This window comes from Saccopteryx leptura, chromosome 2, assembly GCF_036850995.1.
Source record: "Saccopteryx leptura isolate mSacLep1 chromosome 2, mSacLep1_pri_phased_curated, whole genome shotgun sequence".
Lineage (NCBI taxonomy): Eukaryota > Metazoa > Chordata > Mammalia > Chiroptera > Emballonuridae > Saccopteryx > Saccopteryx leptura.
Window position 1 is genome coordinate 62,446,995 of NC_089504.1, and position 18,418 is coordinate 62,465,412.

An 18,418-nucleotide genomic window follows, 5' to 3' on the forward strand; every position below is an offset into this window, starting at 1 on the left:
AGCAACCAGTGACTTGGGAATATCTAGAGGCTGATCTGCAGCCAGCCCTGCAGAGCTTTGAAGAGACAGCAAACGAGTAAACAGAATCACTCCTGTGTAGCGAGGGCTGATAAAATGCATATGTCAGAAAAATGCAGCCAAGGCATTCTGAAAATTTTCTTCAGGCCCTTCTTAAGAAGAACAGTACCTCGTCTAAGAAAGCCTCATGTGAAAAAAAAAATCACATTTCTGAAAGGTCAAGAAAGCAGTGTTATAAGTGGATGGAAGTATTTATGATAACAAAAACAGATCTAAAGAGAAGTATGAATTCATGCACACCTTCATTATCAAGTAAACACAATTAGGGACTTAAAGAATAAATATGGGGGCTCTCATGATAAAATGGGTCTAAATAAAAACATATTTACTCTACTCTTAAAAATCAAAGATTTCTGACCTGTGGTGGCGCAGTGGATAGAGCGTCGACCTGGAATGCTGAGGTTGCCGGTTCAAAACCCTGGGCTTGCCTGGTCAAGGCACATATGGGAGTTGATGCTTCCTGCTCCTCCCCCCTTTCTCTCTTTCTCTCTCTCTCCTCTAAAAATGAATAAATAAATAAAAATTAAAAAAAAAATCAAAGATTCTTAGAACCTGTGTTTCAGTTGGGTTTTCCTCCTTCACCCCACCTCTCTTCTCTCTTTACAGGGATTGTCTAGGAAGGCTAGAGCTTTCAGAACTTCTTCCATATTGATATCCCTTTTGCTTTAGAGAAATATCTAGTCATGGTTTGGGCAAAGTGATCCCACTCACCTACCCTTACAAAGCATCTTTCTTCCAAGATGATCTTAAACCACATGCTGTCTGAGTTAAGCTTACCCCCCCCCCCAAAAAAAAAAAAAAGTTTCATCCCCAGCCAATTGGTGCCTTAACTGATTTGTTACCTCCTCAGAATGTTCCCACAAGCTCTTTCAGCTAGTGACCTGCTGACATATTTCTGGGAGACTCTTTATCTGTTTCTATCAGTTATCAATGTCCTTCATCCTCCTGCTAAGAGCACTGACTTAAAAGGTGAGGTTCTAAGTTGCTTTTCACTCCTTATACTTCCTTCTATTTCTGTTTTATTCCAAGACTTTATAAAGACACTGTGACATAATAAGAAATATATATATATATTTAGTTTCTGTCCCTGGTTCCTGACACAGCTCCTAAAACCCTTGTAATTTCCTGAGTGACGGGGTGATAAGAACATCTTGCACACTGCTCCTGAATCTCTTTGAATTTCTTGAGTGATAGAAGCATCTTTTGTTCTAATGAGATGATCCTTGTTGGACCCTGGAGAGCATCAGAATGGGGTCTGGCAACCAGGAAGATCAAGCCATGATTTGAAGGTTAGAACTGTTAGCCCCACCCATATTCTCTACAAAGGAAAGAAACACTGGAGATTAATAATCAATCATATCTACATGAAGCTTCCATAAAAATCCCTAAGTGGGGTCCAGAGAGCTTCCGGGTTGGTGAATGCATTCACATGCTAAGGAGGTAGCACACACCAACTCCAAGGGGACAGAACTTCTCATGCGTGGGACCCTTCTAGACTTCTCCCTGAATATCTCTTCACTTGGCTGTTTATCTGTATCCTTTTTGACGAATCAATAAAGATAGGTCGATGTTTCCCTGAGTTTTGTGAGCTCTTTTAGCAAATTACTGAAACTGACTGGGTTTGTGGGAACCCTTAACTTTGTAGCTAGGATAGACAGAAGTGTGGGTAATCTGGGGACCCATCACTTGTGACCGGTGTCTGAAGCTGAGGGCAGTCTGTAAGGCTGAGCCCTTAACCCTGTGTGATTTGATACCAACTCCTGGTGGTTTGTGTCAGAATTATATGATGCCCAATTGGGATTCAGAGCTGGGAAATTGGTTGGTATGGGATGGAAAAAGCCCATACCTTTCGTACCAGAAGTATTATAGGTAGAGAAACAGTTTTTAACACACATGCACAGCGATGATCAACAGTCTTCTATCTCACATGCGGAGACACTTCTTGGCTAAGCCATTCAGATAATATCTTGATATTAAGTAAATGTTGACCTCACGTGTCCTTTCTTGCCATTGATTCGCTTATAATTCAGGCTCAGGCTCTTATTGAAGCCTTGAACTGGTTTAGGACAATGCAATTTAGAATATACCAATATTGGCACTGAGCTCCACAGGAGTAATTAAAGAGTAAGTTCTCAGAAACTAGAGTGATTATAATCACTTAGCCTAGAGTCAGAAGACCAGATCTACAGGTTTATAAAAGGTGATGGAAGAAGAGAAAGCAAAGAAGGAACCTCAAAGATTACAGTCATAGTTCAACAAGCGCACTGTGCAAAAGAGGAAATGGAGATGCAGAAAAGTAATGTGATATGTCGATTTCAAGAAATCAATAAGCAACCCAGTCAAGGCTAGAAGCTGAATTCACTGTCCCCCACACAAGCATTTTCTCACTCCAGCACTTGGACTGCTGCATGGAGATGATCTCCCCTGTGGCTGGAATAAGAGGAAGATCTGAGTTGCTGTATCGGGTCAGGACCCAGAGAGTGCCTCGTATTTGCTGAATGACACTTGCACATCATTTTCTTGTCCTGGCGTTATGCAGAGTAATTCAACCACTTTTTTTCATCACTAGCTGCTACTCAGATTAGCTGAGAAATTCTCTACTGGGCTATGTTCCACATAATTTTCAAGTAAAAGAGAGAAAAGATTTCCATCAGCTAGGAAGTGGTGTGAAGCATAGAGGTTAAAACAACATCTCCCCTGAATAATACATTTATAAAGTTACGCAAAGCATACTTTTCAATCTGGCATCTAGATTTAAAGATTGCCAGATGGCCCACCCAGGACTCTGAGGAAGAAATATCACATTGCTCTTCCCTTCTTTTTCCTGCCCGGCACTGGTAACATCACAACTGAGTGGAGAACCACAGAACTGCAGCATTCAATTATGCCAATAACTCAAGATAAGATGCTCAGGCTGAATGCACTCTCTCTACCTGGGGACAAGATGGCATTTGTATGTGTGACACCAATTCCCCAAGTATTTCTAAGAAAGCAGGAAACCTTAGGAAGAGATCAAGAAAGAGGAGGGGTTTCAGTCTCTTCCAGGGCAAGCCTTTGGGCCCAACTGCATGAATGGCATAATGAAATGTAATCTATTAAATGTACTATCTCACAAATCCAGACAGACTTTCAGTTCCAGCCCAGGATCACCCTGACTCATGTTTGGTTGAAGAAATTCAGTTCAAAGATTTTGTATCAGGCACAAAGTGTTCTACTCTATGTTGCACTATATATGACATGACACCATTAGAAATATGACCAAGCAGAGTCCCCACCCCCAAAGGTTAGTGAAAGAGTTAAACATACACATAGCCAAAAAATAATGGTTCATACTGATGCAGGACTTATGTGTGCCATGCATTATTTTAAGTGCTTTACAAATATTAATTCACTTAATCACACAACATCTTTATAAGGTAGGCTATATTATTACTCTCATTTACAAATATGGAAACTAAAACCAGGTAATTTGCTAAGGGCCACTGTTATCAGTTGAATGTACCCTTCCACATACATGATATGGTTGAGACCCCAACCCCCAGCACCTCAGAATGTGACTTTATTTGGAAATAGAGTCACTGCAGATTACGTCAGGTTGAAGTCATACTGGAGTAGGGTGGGCTCCTAATCCAATGACTGGTGTCTTTATAAAAGGGGGAATTTGAGCACAGACATGCACACAGAGACATACCATCTGAAGATGTGGGCAGGAATGCGTGATGCAACAGGAGCCAAGGAATGACAGACATTCCTGCAAGCCGCCCGACGTTAGGGGTCTTCCTCACAACCCTCAGAAGAGACCAACCCTGCAGATAGATACATTGATCTCAGACTTCTAGCCTCCAGAACTGGAAGCCAATACATTTGTGTTTAAGCCACCCAGTTTGTGGTACTGTGTTAGGGTAGCCCTAGCAAATTAATATGGTCACCAAGCCAATAAACAGTGACTTCAAACCCAAGCAAGCCTGGTACCAGGGTCTGCATTCTTAGCCATTTCACTCACCTGCTTATACTTCCTGAAGCACCTACCACACTGTATCCCTCTCTACATATGAGACAGAATGAGAGACATATCAGGGATACATAGGCCAAGTGAGTTCAAAGAAAGTTTGTGAGCCACCTAATTCTAAACATCCATTGAGAGAGCATTTGTTGAGAACTTTCAGCTGCAGGACTCAATGTGCAATATGTGTCACTATTCTCATGGAATTTAATAATCTAGTTGGAGCTCTGAATAGCTAAATTAAAATGTACTGAGTCAGAAAGGCTTCTCATCAAAAGTGACATGTTAGGAAAATCTAGAAGGTCATGCAGGAGCTTCCAGGTTAATTCTGTGGCAGAAGGAGATTTTGAACAAAGAAGGCAATATAATTTTAAAGATTCATAAATTAAGCAAGGCAATCAAGAGAAAGCCCAGATTTTAGTTAAACTATGCAAGGCTGGGTTAATGCTCATTTTATCTCTGATTCTTATACCACAAACTTCTTGTAAGCCACCATGGGCTAGCAGTGTCTTTCAATCACTGGTCCATGGACTAGTCCACCAGAAATTTTGTGCTGGTCCACGAAACAGTTAAGCACTCTGATGTGTATAAAGACTATAGACCAATGATCTTAGTCAAATTCACTTGTTCCTGGTGATTTCTGCTCTAGCAAGCCCTGAAATAACTGTCATATTTTCACCAGTCCTGAAGTGTAAAAATGTTGAAAACCACTGGGCTAGAGCCTGCTAAGTCTGTTGCTGGCCCAGATGACCCCCTGTCACCGTTTTGTTTTAGCATTCCTCGTCTGTGTCCTCCCTGGCCACATTACTTCTCAGACCTAAACCAGCACTTCGACGACTACCTCATACCTGTTAGGCTTTTCATCACTGCTTCAAGTGTTTCTTGGCTTTGTCTCTGGCTTTTTTTGGGGGAAACAATGCATTCTCTCTGGCTTCACACATGTGGCAACCAGGGATGTGGGTCAGCCAGGCCTACCCTGAATTAGGTGACTAGGGAGGGAAAATGGCCAGGCCTCAGTCAGGGTAAGAGGAAGTTGGTGCATTGGTATAGGCTTATTGTGGGCCCCCCAAGACTCATATGTTGAAGTTCTAATCCCTCTGTACCCCAGAGTGTGGAGATAAGATTTTTAAAGAGGTGATTAGGTTATATGAGGTCATTAGTGTGGGCTCTGAACAACATACAGAGACCCTACTCCTGGCACAAACACAGAGAAAAGACCTTGTGAAGGTCGAGGAAGAAAACAGCCATCCACAAGCCAAGGAGAGGGGCCTCAGAAGAACCCAGCCCTACTGACAGCTTGATGTTGGATGACTAGTCTCCAGAAGTTTGAGAAAATAAACTTTTGACATTAAACTATCCAGTATGTGGTACTTAGTTATGACAGATAACATGGATGATAAAGGAAAAGGAAAGAAAGTCCTTTGTCGGTGAATCCTCATCACCACTCACACAGCTCTGGTTCCTGAAATAGAGTTAAGATCAAGAGACTGGGCCTTCTGAAGGCTGGCTCTGGGACACCCCCCCCCCACCCCCCCAGCAACGAAGGCTCGGGGAAGCAGGCGGCTGGGGAAAACATGAATCTCATATCACTGTCCTTACTATAAATCTCATATCACTGTCCCCTACTCTTGCTGTAAAGACTGAGTCAGACTTTTTCCATCAGGACTGCTGTCACAATAAAGTTAAGTGTCATTCCAGACACCTCCCCCTCCCCCAACCAGCACTTGTTTTCTCAGAAGCTGTCATTTACCACAGAGTTCAAGGCCTAAAGTTCAATGCCTGTTGAAAAGGCAAAATTTAGTAACACAAAAGTAACCCAGCTGATCATTCAGTAAGGGAAAGTGACAATGATCTATTTTTCCCCGTTTTGATTAGAAAAGTAGGAGGCACAGGGTGCTGGAAGCAGGAGCAGGGTTCACAACAGAGATAGATGCCGAGTGTGTGTATGTACGGGTGTGTGTACATGCGCACATGGCAAGGTGACTATGGGGATGTTGTCTGGAGACACAGCACTCAGACTTAAAAATCCTGCCTCGTAGTGGCCTTATTTACCTTCAGCAGGGTCGTTTTGGCAGTATTTTAGCTGCACTCACACATGCATGCTGCTGGGCTTTTATGGATGTATGTCTGAAGATTTCTTTTGTGACTTCATTATAAGGGCATTTCCTTCCCAAGGGATGCATTCATCAAGGTGTCATGGCAATGTACTTCCTGACTTTGGCCTTGCTGTGAAAGCCCTTCAAACAGACTATGCACAGCTGCAACACAGAGCACGCTGCCCGGAGCACAGGAATTAAATTAAACATCATTCAGCATGTATGAGAAACAGGCTGTCAAGGCATCAGGAGGAAAAGTGAAAAATTCAGTCAACTTGTCCTGATCCTTCCTTGATATAATCTGCATATATCAAGCTATTGGGATCTGGTTACAGTGAAACATTTCTCCAAGAGAGGTGCTCTGCCTTATTCTTCTAGAATTACCCCTAGCATCAAGCCAGGAACATAGTAGCACTCTGCAAATGCATATTGCAGGACTCTTTGCCTTATCACGCCATAGTTGTCCTGTAGGTGCAACCTCATTCTAAAGTAGCAAGCACCATTTCTAGGCATCTGTCTATCTATCATCTATCTATCCATCATCTATCTGGTTATGTTCCTTTTTATTGAATTTATTGGGGTTTTCGTCGTTTACTTAATCAATTTGCTGGTAACCTCTTGCCTATTTATTGTAACTTTACTTTCACCTAAGTGAGTGGAACAATATTGGCCTGCCATTAGCACCAGTAAATAATGGGGCTTTTATTCAACTTGAAAGGAATAATAACATCAATTAGCACTTAGAAAATGCTTTACAGTTTACAAGAGGCTTTCACATACTTCATCATTTTTAGTGAGGCAGGTATGTGCCAAAGCCCTGGATTGATTTCACCTTTGCAGAACCTACTCTTCCTGGGGAATTCTGGGAAATTCTTACTCCCCTATTTCAATCACGTGGTACTACTATGAGGCTACCAACTACAGCCAGCCTCCCCTGCCCCAGGCAAATATGGCATGCGATCCAGCCCAAGCAATCACAGCACTCCCATTCCTCTAGACTTGAAGAAGGTTACTTGTTTTCTCAGTCATGGATGTGAAAAGATGTTATTCAAAGGCTTCAAGGTGTCTCCCCCTACCACATGGTGATGGGATGTGTATATTAGTAGAATAAATTCAACACAGACAAAAGCAGGGAGGGAAGGAGTGGACAAAGAAATGGGGAGGGAAGGTGGCAGAGGGAAAGTGACTAGATAGATAGATAGATAGATAGATAGATAGATAGATGATAGATAGATAGATAGATAGATAGACCTTAGACCCTCATTTGAATCACTAGTCACTCCTCTCAACTATCAGGTTACATGAGCCAACAAATTCTCTTTTCTCTTAAGCTAATGTGAGCTACCCTACTGGATTTGCAATCAGAATCTTGACTAATAGATTTAAAAAAATTTTTCAAGTTGAAGAAACCAAACTGTTTTCCTATTGCCCATACATATTCCCTTCCTTTTCCCTGTGCCCCATTCCTCTCAGGCTTGGTTGTGTGACTTGTTTCAGTCAATAAAATAAGCCATAGCCATGGACAGGGCTATGGAGCAAAGGAATAAACCTTTTGTTGTCGTTAGGCCTAAGAAGTTGGAGTCATTTGTTACTGCAGCAGAACCTTGCTAAAAAGCATGCCTGTCCTGACAGGCACACCTGTGTAAGTGTTACAGTAAAATCCCCCAGATTGAGAACCACCAGATTGGTGGTAGGAAACAGACAAGCAGGTTATTGATTTGAAATATGTTAAGTATACTGCTCACAAAAATTAGGGGATATTTCAAAAGGACTATGAAGCGATAAAAAAAGAAGCATTTGACTTTTTTTATTGAACAAAAACATCAGAAAAGCAAACGACAAGTCAAAGAAAGTTGTTTGATTATGCAAATGAGATGCAAAACCAACTTTCATTTCATTGGTGAAAATGCACTATACAAAAAAGCTGGAGTGTCTGCATGTTCCCCAATTCCCTAATTTTTGTGAGCAGAATATAAAAGTGCCATTAGTAAACACAAAGCAGGGTCAAGTAATAGAAAATGACCCAAAGAGAGATGCTATTTAAGACCTCCCATAAGTATGACCCAGGAAGACCTCTGTTCTAAGTTAACACTGAAGAGAATTAAATGAAGGCCCTGGAGAGAGAAATGGTGCTGTGAGGGGTGCTTCCAATACCTCTCCCTGAAATTTCAACAACTAGAGACAGAAAAACAATCCCAGGAGCATCTGAAATACACATACACCAAACAAAAGTATGATTGGGCAAAAAGGTGGCTGAATACATAATCAACTCTGAATGAAATAGGATGGAGAATGGAATATTCTGCTTCCCTCACTGACCTAAGGAAGGGCTGCTATCACTTGGAACAGAGAGGAAAGGAGGGCTGGGACAGAGAGAATAAGCTGGCTAGGGTGGAGACATTCAAGCCGAGGAGAGAGTGTGCCCACGGCTCAGCCGACATGGAGCTAATTCCAGCAGCAAACCCTGGCAGAGGTGGGCAAGTGGCTTGCCTGCAGAGTGGGCTTTGTTTACTCCCGGTCTTCTGGTCGGTGAGTGCGGGCAGTGTATGAGTGGTTCCTCCTGGCGCTTCAGGCGTAGGTGCCTGCATTCCTAGACAGAGGGGCTGGGTCGGAGACTGTTAGCAGTAGCCTTCTGCATGGGCTGTAGCCAGAGTCTCTGTATAATCCCTGCTCCCCGACCAACAGCATGTGGAAAGTGCATGAAAGCAGCTTCCCTACACCTCTGCTAGCCATACAGGCTAACAAAGCACATTCCTGGGGAAGAAAACTATGGAAATGGTGGGGGGAAGGGCACGCAAGCAGCTTGCAGACAGCCTCTGGAGAGTAGACCCGCGGATCACTGAAAGGAGCCTAACCCACAGTCTGCTCACTGCCCAGCCGGCTTATGCTGGTGGCTCTGGTTGACAAGGTCTTCTTTCCCATGCCTGCAATTTAAGTGGACCCAGAAAAGGGACTTGATAGTTCTTAGGGCCTCTTGTTCTGCAGGCACTGGCTGGGGCAACTTCCTGCCAGTCAATACAGGTTAAAAAACACATTCCTATGGAACAGACCTCAGAGAACACTGCGGAAGTTGGACTGGCTGGGATGTAGGCTTCCCAACAAGGGAAAAGCCTGTGGAGAGCAGACTCATGGAGTGCTGAGGCAAATTTAACTAAACATACCTGGGGAACCTTAGAAAGGAGCCTGACCAGAAGTCAGCTCGCTCACCTGCCTGCTTAAGCTGGTGGCTCTGGTCGGCAGAGCTTTCATCCCAGGGTTTGCTTTAAAAGGACCTGGAAGAAAGACTTAGCAGCTTTTAAGACCTCTTGCTCTACAGGCAGTGACTGGGGCATCTTTCCACCAGCCAATATAGATGACAAAGTACAAAAGGCCTGGGGAGAGTAGACCTGCAGAGCGCTGAGGTATACTAGACATGTCTGGAGGCTCATAGAAAGAAACTTGAAAAGCAATCAGCTCCCAGACCTGCCTGATTACGCTGGTGGCTCTGGCTGGCAAAGCCTACCCAGAACCCTGTGTTGATTGGGGATTGAGGGGGGATTTGGAAGCTCTTAGAGCCCCTTGCTCTCCAGGCAGTGGCAGAGACAACTTCACAGCTGGGCCCCCAGGCTGCTAGTTCAGGAAGAAGAGACTTGGGGAGAGGCTCCAGAAAAACAGACTCTCCCATTGTTGAAGCCTGCAAACGCTAACAAGCCCAGCCTACCAATGGGACTGAGGCCTAGTTTATGTATTCACCATGGCAACACATCAACTGCAAATCTCTACCTAAGAGTACCACAGGAGCAGAACCTGGGGTATAGTGCCACCAGAAAAAAAAAAAAAAAAAAAGAGAGAGAGAGAGAGGGAATGAAGAAAAAGGAAGAATATAACCTCTCAAAACCAGGAAAAATCCATAGTCTTTATAACATTTTCAATATTTTTTCTTTAATTTTTTTTTTCTTCGACTTTGGTCCTTTTATTTGTTTGTTTGTTTGTTTGTATTTTTCTGAAGTTGGAAATGGGGAGGCAGTCAGACAGACTCCCACATGCACCTGACCGGGATCCACCCAGCATGCCCACCAGGGGGCGATGCTCTGCCCATCTGGGGCGTCACTCTGTTGCAACCAGAGCCATTCTAGTGCCTGAGGCAGAGGCCATAGAGCCATCCTCAGCACCCAGGCCAACTTTGTTCCAATGGGGCCTTGGCTGCAGGAGGGGAAGAGACAGAGGGGAAGGAGAGGGGGAAGGATGGAGAAGCAGATGGGTGCTTCTCCTGTGTGACCTGGCTGGGAATTGAACCCAGGACTCCTGCATGCCAGGCTGATGCTCTACCACTGAGCCAACCAGCCAGGGCCTCAACCTTGGTCCTTTTATCTTCTTTCCATTTTATTCTTTTCTTTTCATTTTGAACTTCATTACCCACAGGTGTTATATTTTCCATTCTTTTTTTTTTCTCTATGAGGGTTATGTTCCAAAAACCTTAGCTCTCTCTTTTTCTTTCTCTTTTTTCTCCCTCTCTTTTGGTTTCTTCTTTTCTCCTTCATTTTTCCTCTCATTCGATCCTCACTCACAAACAAATTATTTTATTCTGGATTCAAATTTTTTTCTTTGTGGTGTTTTGTGTGCTTTTTACTTCATTTTTCATCTCATTAGCATGCCCCCCATCTCCAGCTCTCCATTCTATGTAGTTTTGGTTTCACTTACTACAATAGAATTTTCATTTTTCACTTTATTATTTTCTTTTTCTCTTTTTCTTCTTTTCTCTTTCACTATATCTCTCACTCAACCATAATTTACAAACAAATTATTATATTCTTGATCGAAATTTTTTCCTTGTAGCATTTTGTGAGTTCTTACCTTGTTTTTGGCCTCTTTGTCACTTTCCCCAAACTCAGGTCCTCCATTATATGTAGCTTTTGTTCCACTTATCACAATAGAATTCTCAGTTTTTCACTGTATTTTCTAAAAACTTTTAAAAAATATTTTAATTTATTTTTATTTATTATCAACACTTATTAGTGTTATTAACAATACCACTCTCAAATACCATTAAGGAAAGAGAAATCAAATAGCTTGGATACAATAGACAGAGATGTAGCTCAGAGAGATGAGAAAAATATATAGAAAAAAATTCCACTAGCTTGAAAACCTTAGAATTAAATAACAAAGAATTTAAAATTGAAGTTCTAAAAATAATCTGGGATATACAAGAAAGCACAGAAAGGCAATTTAGACAGCTCAAAACACAATTCAACAAATAGAAAGAATACATCACCAAGGAAATTGAAAATTTGAAAACGAATCTAACAGAGATGCAAAACTCAATTCATAAACTGAAAAATTAGATAAGAAGCTTAGCTAATAGAACAGGCAAGATAGAGGAGAGAATTAGTGACATAGAAGACAGGCAATTAGAGGCACTACAGAGAGAAGAGGAGACTCATGAATTTAAAAAAATGAGAAAGCCCTACAGGAATTTTCTGACTACATCAAAAAGAGCAACATAAGAAAAATGGGTATATCAGAAGGAGAAGAGAGAGAAAAAGGAATGGAGAACATATTCAAACAAATAATAGACAAGAACTTCCCAAGCCTATGGAAAGAACTAAGGCCTCAAATTCAAGAACCAAATAGAACACTGAGTTATCTTAACCCTAACAAACCTACTCCAAGGCACATCATAATGAAATTGGCATAAAGCAATGACAAAAAAAATTCTTAAGGCAGGGAAAAGAAGAATACAACATATAAAAGAAGGCCCATTAAATTATTATCAGATATCTCAGCAGAAAGTGGACAAGCTAGCAGAGAGTGGATTCCAATATTTAAAGTTCTGAAAGAGAGGAACTTCCAGCCAAGAATACTATACCCATCAAAGCTATCCTTCAAATATGAAGGAGAAATAAAAACATACACAGATACAGAAAAGATGAGGGTATTAATAACCAGAAAACCCCTACTTCAGGAAATACTAAGGAGTGTTTTTCAAGCAGATACAAAGAACAAAACAAAACAAAACCATGAGTAAAAGCTTCATCAAGAACACAATAAAATCAAATTTAATCTGTGACAACAAAAACAAAAAAGGGAAGAGGACAAAGATTAACAGTAGCAAAGGAGGGTGGAGTGCAGAAGCTCTCATGAGATACTGTACTACAATGAATATGATAAGTACTCTTTCCATTACTTAATGGTACCCACCCCTGAAAAAAACCACCATAGAAGCACATGGCTTGAAAAAAGAAGTAACAGAGGAAAGAAGTATGGATTACAATCAAAGAAAAACAAATGATAGAAAAACAAAAGAGAAGAATCAAACAAGATAAAAAACTATCAGAAAGCAATATATAAAATGGCAATAGGGAACACTCAAGTGTCAATAGTTACACTAAATGTAACTGGATTAAACTCACCAATAAGAAGACACTGAGTAGCAGCATGGATTAAAAAAGAAAATCCAACTGTATGCTGCCTACATGAAACACATCTAAGCTACAAGGATAAAAACAAATTCAAAGTGAAAGGCTGGAAAACAATACTCCAAGCATATAACATCCAAAAAAAAGCAGGTGAAGCAATATTTATATCTTACAATGCTGACTACAAGACAGCAAAGGTAATCAGAGACAAAAATGGTCATTTCATAATGATAAAGGGGACACTGAATCAAAAAGACATAACACTTATTAATATATATATATATATATATATATATATATACCAAACCAAGGAGCACCAAAATATATAAGACAGCTACTGACTGACCAAAAACAAAAACCAACAAAAATACAATCATACTTGGAGACCTCAATACACCGCTGACGGCTCTAGATCATTCATCTAAACAGAAAATTAATAAAGATATATTGGCTTAAACAAAATACTAGAACTTTGATGGCGAACAATTTTATAAAAACTGCCCACTTTTACAGTGCCAGTCAACCTGGTCCCTCTCGCCCACTAGTGGGCATTCCAGCTTTCATGGTGGGCAGTAGCAGAGCAACCAAACAGCACCACGATTGTCCCACCATGAAAGCTGGAACGCCCACTAGTGGGCGGGAGGGACTAGGTTGACCAGCACAAAAGTGGGCAGTTTTTATAAAAAGGTTCACTATCACGGCACTAGAACAATAGGATATGATAGACATCTACAGGAAATTTCATCCCAAAATGCCAGAGTATACATTTTTCTCTAGTGTACATAGAACATTCTCAAGAATTGACCATATGTTGGGCCACAAAATTAACATAAATTCAGAAAGATTGAAATTATACCAAGCATATTCTCAGATCATAAAGCCTTGAAACTAGAATTCAACTGCAAAAAAGAGGTAAACAAACCCACAAAAATGTGGAAACTAAACAACATACTTTTAAAAAATGAGTGGGTCAAAAAAGAAATAAGTGCAGAGATCAAAAGATACATGCAGACAAACGAAAATAACAATACAACATATCAGAATCTTTGGGATGCAGCGAAAGCAGTAATAAGAGGGAAGTTCATATCACTACAGGCCTATATGAACAAACAAGAGAAAGCCTAAGTAAATCACTTAACTTCACATCTTAAGGAACTGAAAACAGAAGAATAAAGGCAATCCAAAACTAGCAGAAGAAGGGAAATAATAAAAACCAGAGCAGAAATAAAAATAGAGAACAGAAAAACTATATAGAAAAAATTAATAAAATACAGAGCTGGTTCTTTGAAAAGATCAACAAAAATGGCAAATCCTTGGCAAGACTCACTAAGAAAAAAATAGAAAGGGCTCAAATAAACAAAATCCAAAATGAAAGAGGAGAAATCTCCACAGATATCATAGATATACAAAGAATTATTGTAGAATACTATGAAAAACTATTTGCCACCAAATTTGACAATCTAGAAGAAATGGATAAATTCCTAGAACAATACAATTTTCCTAGACTGAATCATGATGAAGCAGAAAGCCTAAACAGACCCATAAGTAGGGAGGAAATAGAAACAACTATCAAAAACCTCCCCAAAAATAAAAGTCCAGGGCCAAATGGCTATACTAATGAATGCTATCAAACATTCAAAGAAGACTTGGTTACTATTCTATTCAGTCTTCCAAAATATTGAAAAGAAGCGATACTGCCAAACACATTTTATGAGGCCAACATAACCCTCACACCACAACCTGGCAAGGACAACACACACAAAAAAAACTACAGACCAATATCTCTAATGAATACAGATGCTAAAATACTAAACAAAACACTAGCAAATCGAATACAACAACACATTAAATAAATAATTCATCATGATCAAGTGAGATTCATCCCAGAATCACAAGAATGGTTCAACATACGTAAAACGGTCAATGTAATACACCATATCAACAAAACAAAGAACAAAAACCATATGATCCTATTAATAGATGCAGAAAAGGCATTTGATAAAAAACAATACAAGTTTATATTTAAAACACTCAACAAAATGGATATAGAAGGAAAGTATCTCAACATAATAAAGGCCATTTATGATAAACCATCAGCTAGCATCATATTAAATGGCATAAAACTAAGGATTTTTCCTCTAAAATTATGAACAAGACAAGGTTGTCCACTCTCTCCACTCTTACTTAACATAGTGCTGGAATTTCTAGCCAGAGCAATCAGACAAGAAAAAAAAAGGCATTCATATTGGAAAAGAAGAAGTAAAGGTTTCACTTTTTGCAGATGATATGATCCTATACATCAAAAACCCCAAAGACTCCACAGAAAGACTACTAGAAACAATAAACCAATACAGTAAGGTCGCAGGATACAAAATTAATATACAAAAGTCCATTGCCTCTATATGCCAACAATAAAACATCAGAAAATGAACTCAAAAAAATAATCCCCTTCAATGTTGCAACAACAAAAATAAAATACCTAGGAATAAACATAACAAAGAATGTAAAGGACCTATATAATGAAAACTACAAAGCACTGTTAAGGGAAATCGAAAAAGATACAATGAAATGGAAAAATATTTTTTGTTCTTGGATAGGAAGAATAAATATAGTCAAAATGACCATATTACCCAAAGCTATATACAAATTTAATGCAATTTCCATCAAAATTCCAATGTCATTTTTTTTAAATGGAACAAAAAATCATCAGGTTTATAAGGAACTATTAAAAACCCCGAATAGACAAAGCAATCCTAAGGGAAAAGAATGAAGCTGGGGCATTACAATACCTGACTTTAAATTATATTATAGAGCCATGACAATCAAAACAGCATGGTATTGGCAGAAAACAGACACTCAGACTGATGGAACAGAATAGAAAGCCCAGAAATAAAACCACATATATATGGTCAAATAATTTTCTATAAAGGGGCCAACAACACACAATGGAAAAAAGAAAGTCTCTTCAATAAATGGTGCTAGGAAAACTGGAAAACCACATGCAGAAGAATGAAACTCAACTACAGTTTGTCCCCGTGTACTAAAATTAATTCAAAATGGATCAAAGACCTAAATATAAGACCTGAAATAATAAAGTACATAGAAGAAAACATAGGTACTAAAACTCATGGACCTTGGTTATAAAGAGCACTTTATGAATTTGACTCCAAAGTCAAAGGAAGTGAAGGCAAAGATAAAAGAATGGGACCACATCTGACTAAGAATCTTTTGCACACTAAATAACTGACAACAAAACAAACAGACAGCCAACTAAATGGGAGCTGATATTTTCAAACAACAGTTCAGATAAGGGCCTAATATCCAAAATATACAAAGAACTCATAAAACTCAACAACACACAAACAACCCAATAAAAAATGGGAAGAGGACATGAACAGACCCTTCTTCCAGGAAGAAATACAAATGGCCAACAGATATATAAAAAGATGCTCATTTTCACTAGCTATTAGAGAAATGCAAATCAAAACTACAATGAGATACTACCTCACACCTGTTAGATTAGCTATTATCAACAAGACAGGTAATAACAAGTGTTGGAGAGGCTGTGGAGAAAAAGAAACCCTTATCCACTGTTGGTGGGAATGTAAAGTAGTACAACCATTATGGAAGAAAGTATGGTGGTTCCTCAAAAAATTAAAAATAGAACTACCATATAACCCAACAATCTCTCTCCTAGGTATATACTCCCAAAACTCAAAAACATTGGTACGTAAAGACACATGCAGCCCCATATTCATTGCAGCATTGTTCACAGTGGCCAAGACATGGAAACAACCAAAAAGCCCTTCAATAGATGACTGTATAAAGTAGATGTGGTACATATATACTATGGCAGGGGTCCCCAATCTTTTTACACAAGGGGCCAGTTCACTGTCCCTCAGATCGTTGGAGGGCCAGACTATAAAAAAAACTATGAACAAATCTCTATGCACACTGCACATATCTTATTTTAAAGTAAAAACACAAAACGGGAACAAATACAATATTTAAAATAAAGAACAAGTAAATTTAAATCAACAAACTGGCTAGTATTTCAATGGGAACTATGCTCCTCTCACTGACCACCAATGAAAGTGGTGCCCCTTCTGGAAGTGTGGTGGGAGCTGGATAAATGGCCTCAGGGGGCCACATGCGGCCCGCGGGCCGTAGTTTGGGGACCCCTGTACTATGGGATACTACTCAGCCATAAGAAATGATGACATCGGATCATTTACAATAACATGGATGGACCTTGATAACATTATACTGAGTGAAATAAGTAAATCAGAAAAAACTAAGAACTGTATGATTCCATACATAGGTGGGACATATAAATGAGACTCAGAGACATGGACAAGAGTGTGGTGGCTACCGGGGAAGGGAGGAAGGGAGTGGGTGGGGTGAGGGGAGGGGCACTTAGAAAACCAGATAGAAGGTAATGGAAGACAATTTGACTTTGGGTGATGAGTATGCAACATAATTAAATGTCAAAATAACCTGGAGATGTTTTCTCTGAACATATGTACCCTGATTTATCAATGTCACCCCATTAAAATTAATTTAAAAATAAGTGCTGGTAAAAACTATCGGGAATGGAAACTATCGAGGAACAATTCTGAAACTATTTTCAAACGTGATTTATAATAGTAGTGGCTCAATTATTTGTGAATTTAATTAAAGCACCAGAGAATGGACTTCTTTTGGTTCATGCAAAGACTTGTGCCAGAAACATTTTTCACTCAGCTATATAATATAGGTAGCCATCCTATTAAATGGTGCATATTTTATTTAATCAATTTATCCACCTTTATGTAATTAGTCTCTTATTTTTTTTTTTTTTTTTACGAGCAAGAGAGAGAGAGAGAGAGAGAGACAGAGAAAGGGACAGATAGGAACAGAGAGGAAGCAAGAGAGATGAGAAGCATCAATTCTTTTTTGATGCACCTTAGTTGTTTATGAAATGCTTTCTAATGTGTGCCTTGACTAGGGCAGTCTTCATTGAACCAGCGATCCCTTGCTCAAGCCAACGACCTTGGGATCAAGCCAGTAACCTTGGGCTTCAAGCCAACATCCATGGGGTCATATCTATTTTCCCCTGCTCAAGCCAGCAACCCCACAGTCAAGCTGGATGAGCCTATGTTCAAATCAGTGACTTTGGGGCTTCAAACTTGGGCCCTCAGTATCCCAGGCTGACACAATATCCACTGCATCACCACCTGGTCCTCTTATTTTTTAACATTGGATTGCTTTTCGTTTTTTTTTTTTCTCTAATATTAAAGTTGTGGTGATAAATATCTGCAAACCTTTTTCTATATTTCAGGTAATTTTCAAGGATATGAGACTGATTATACAGGAGATAGTGGTGGGTAGGTAAAAGGAGGTATGGAGAAGATAAAAGGTAACAGACAGAGACCTGACTTGGAGTGGTGAACACACAATACAATGTACAGATGATGTATTTTGAAATTGTACACATGAAGTCTATATAATTTTATTAACCAGTGCCACCCTGATAAATTCAGTAAAAAACAAAATTAAATAAATAAAAAATAGAAACTTTTACAAAATGAAAAAAAGGAGATAGTGAGTTTATGTAGGAATCAAAACAACATATAAGCTTTTGGCTGAAGCTGAAGAATTACCGAAATGGGAGGCGTATAAACGGTTGCCTCTTCTGTCTTGCGTTTCTAGGGTAGAAAATATAAATTGAGCAAGGATTTACTAAATATTGACATGAAGTTGTTTCTGTTGTAAGAATACTGGCAATTAAAAAATCAATACCCCCCCCCAAAAAAAAAAAAAAGAGAGAGAGAGAGAGAACTGAATGGAGTGAGTGCTAGCCCCAT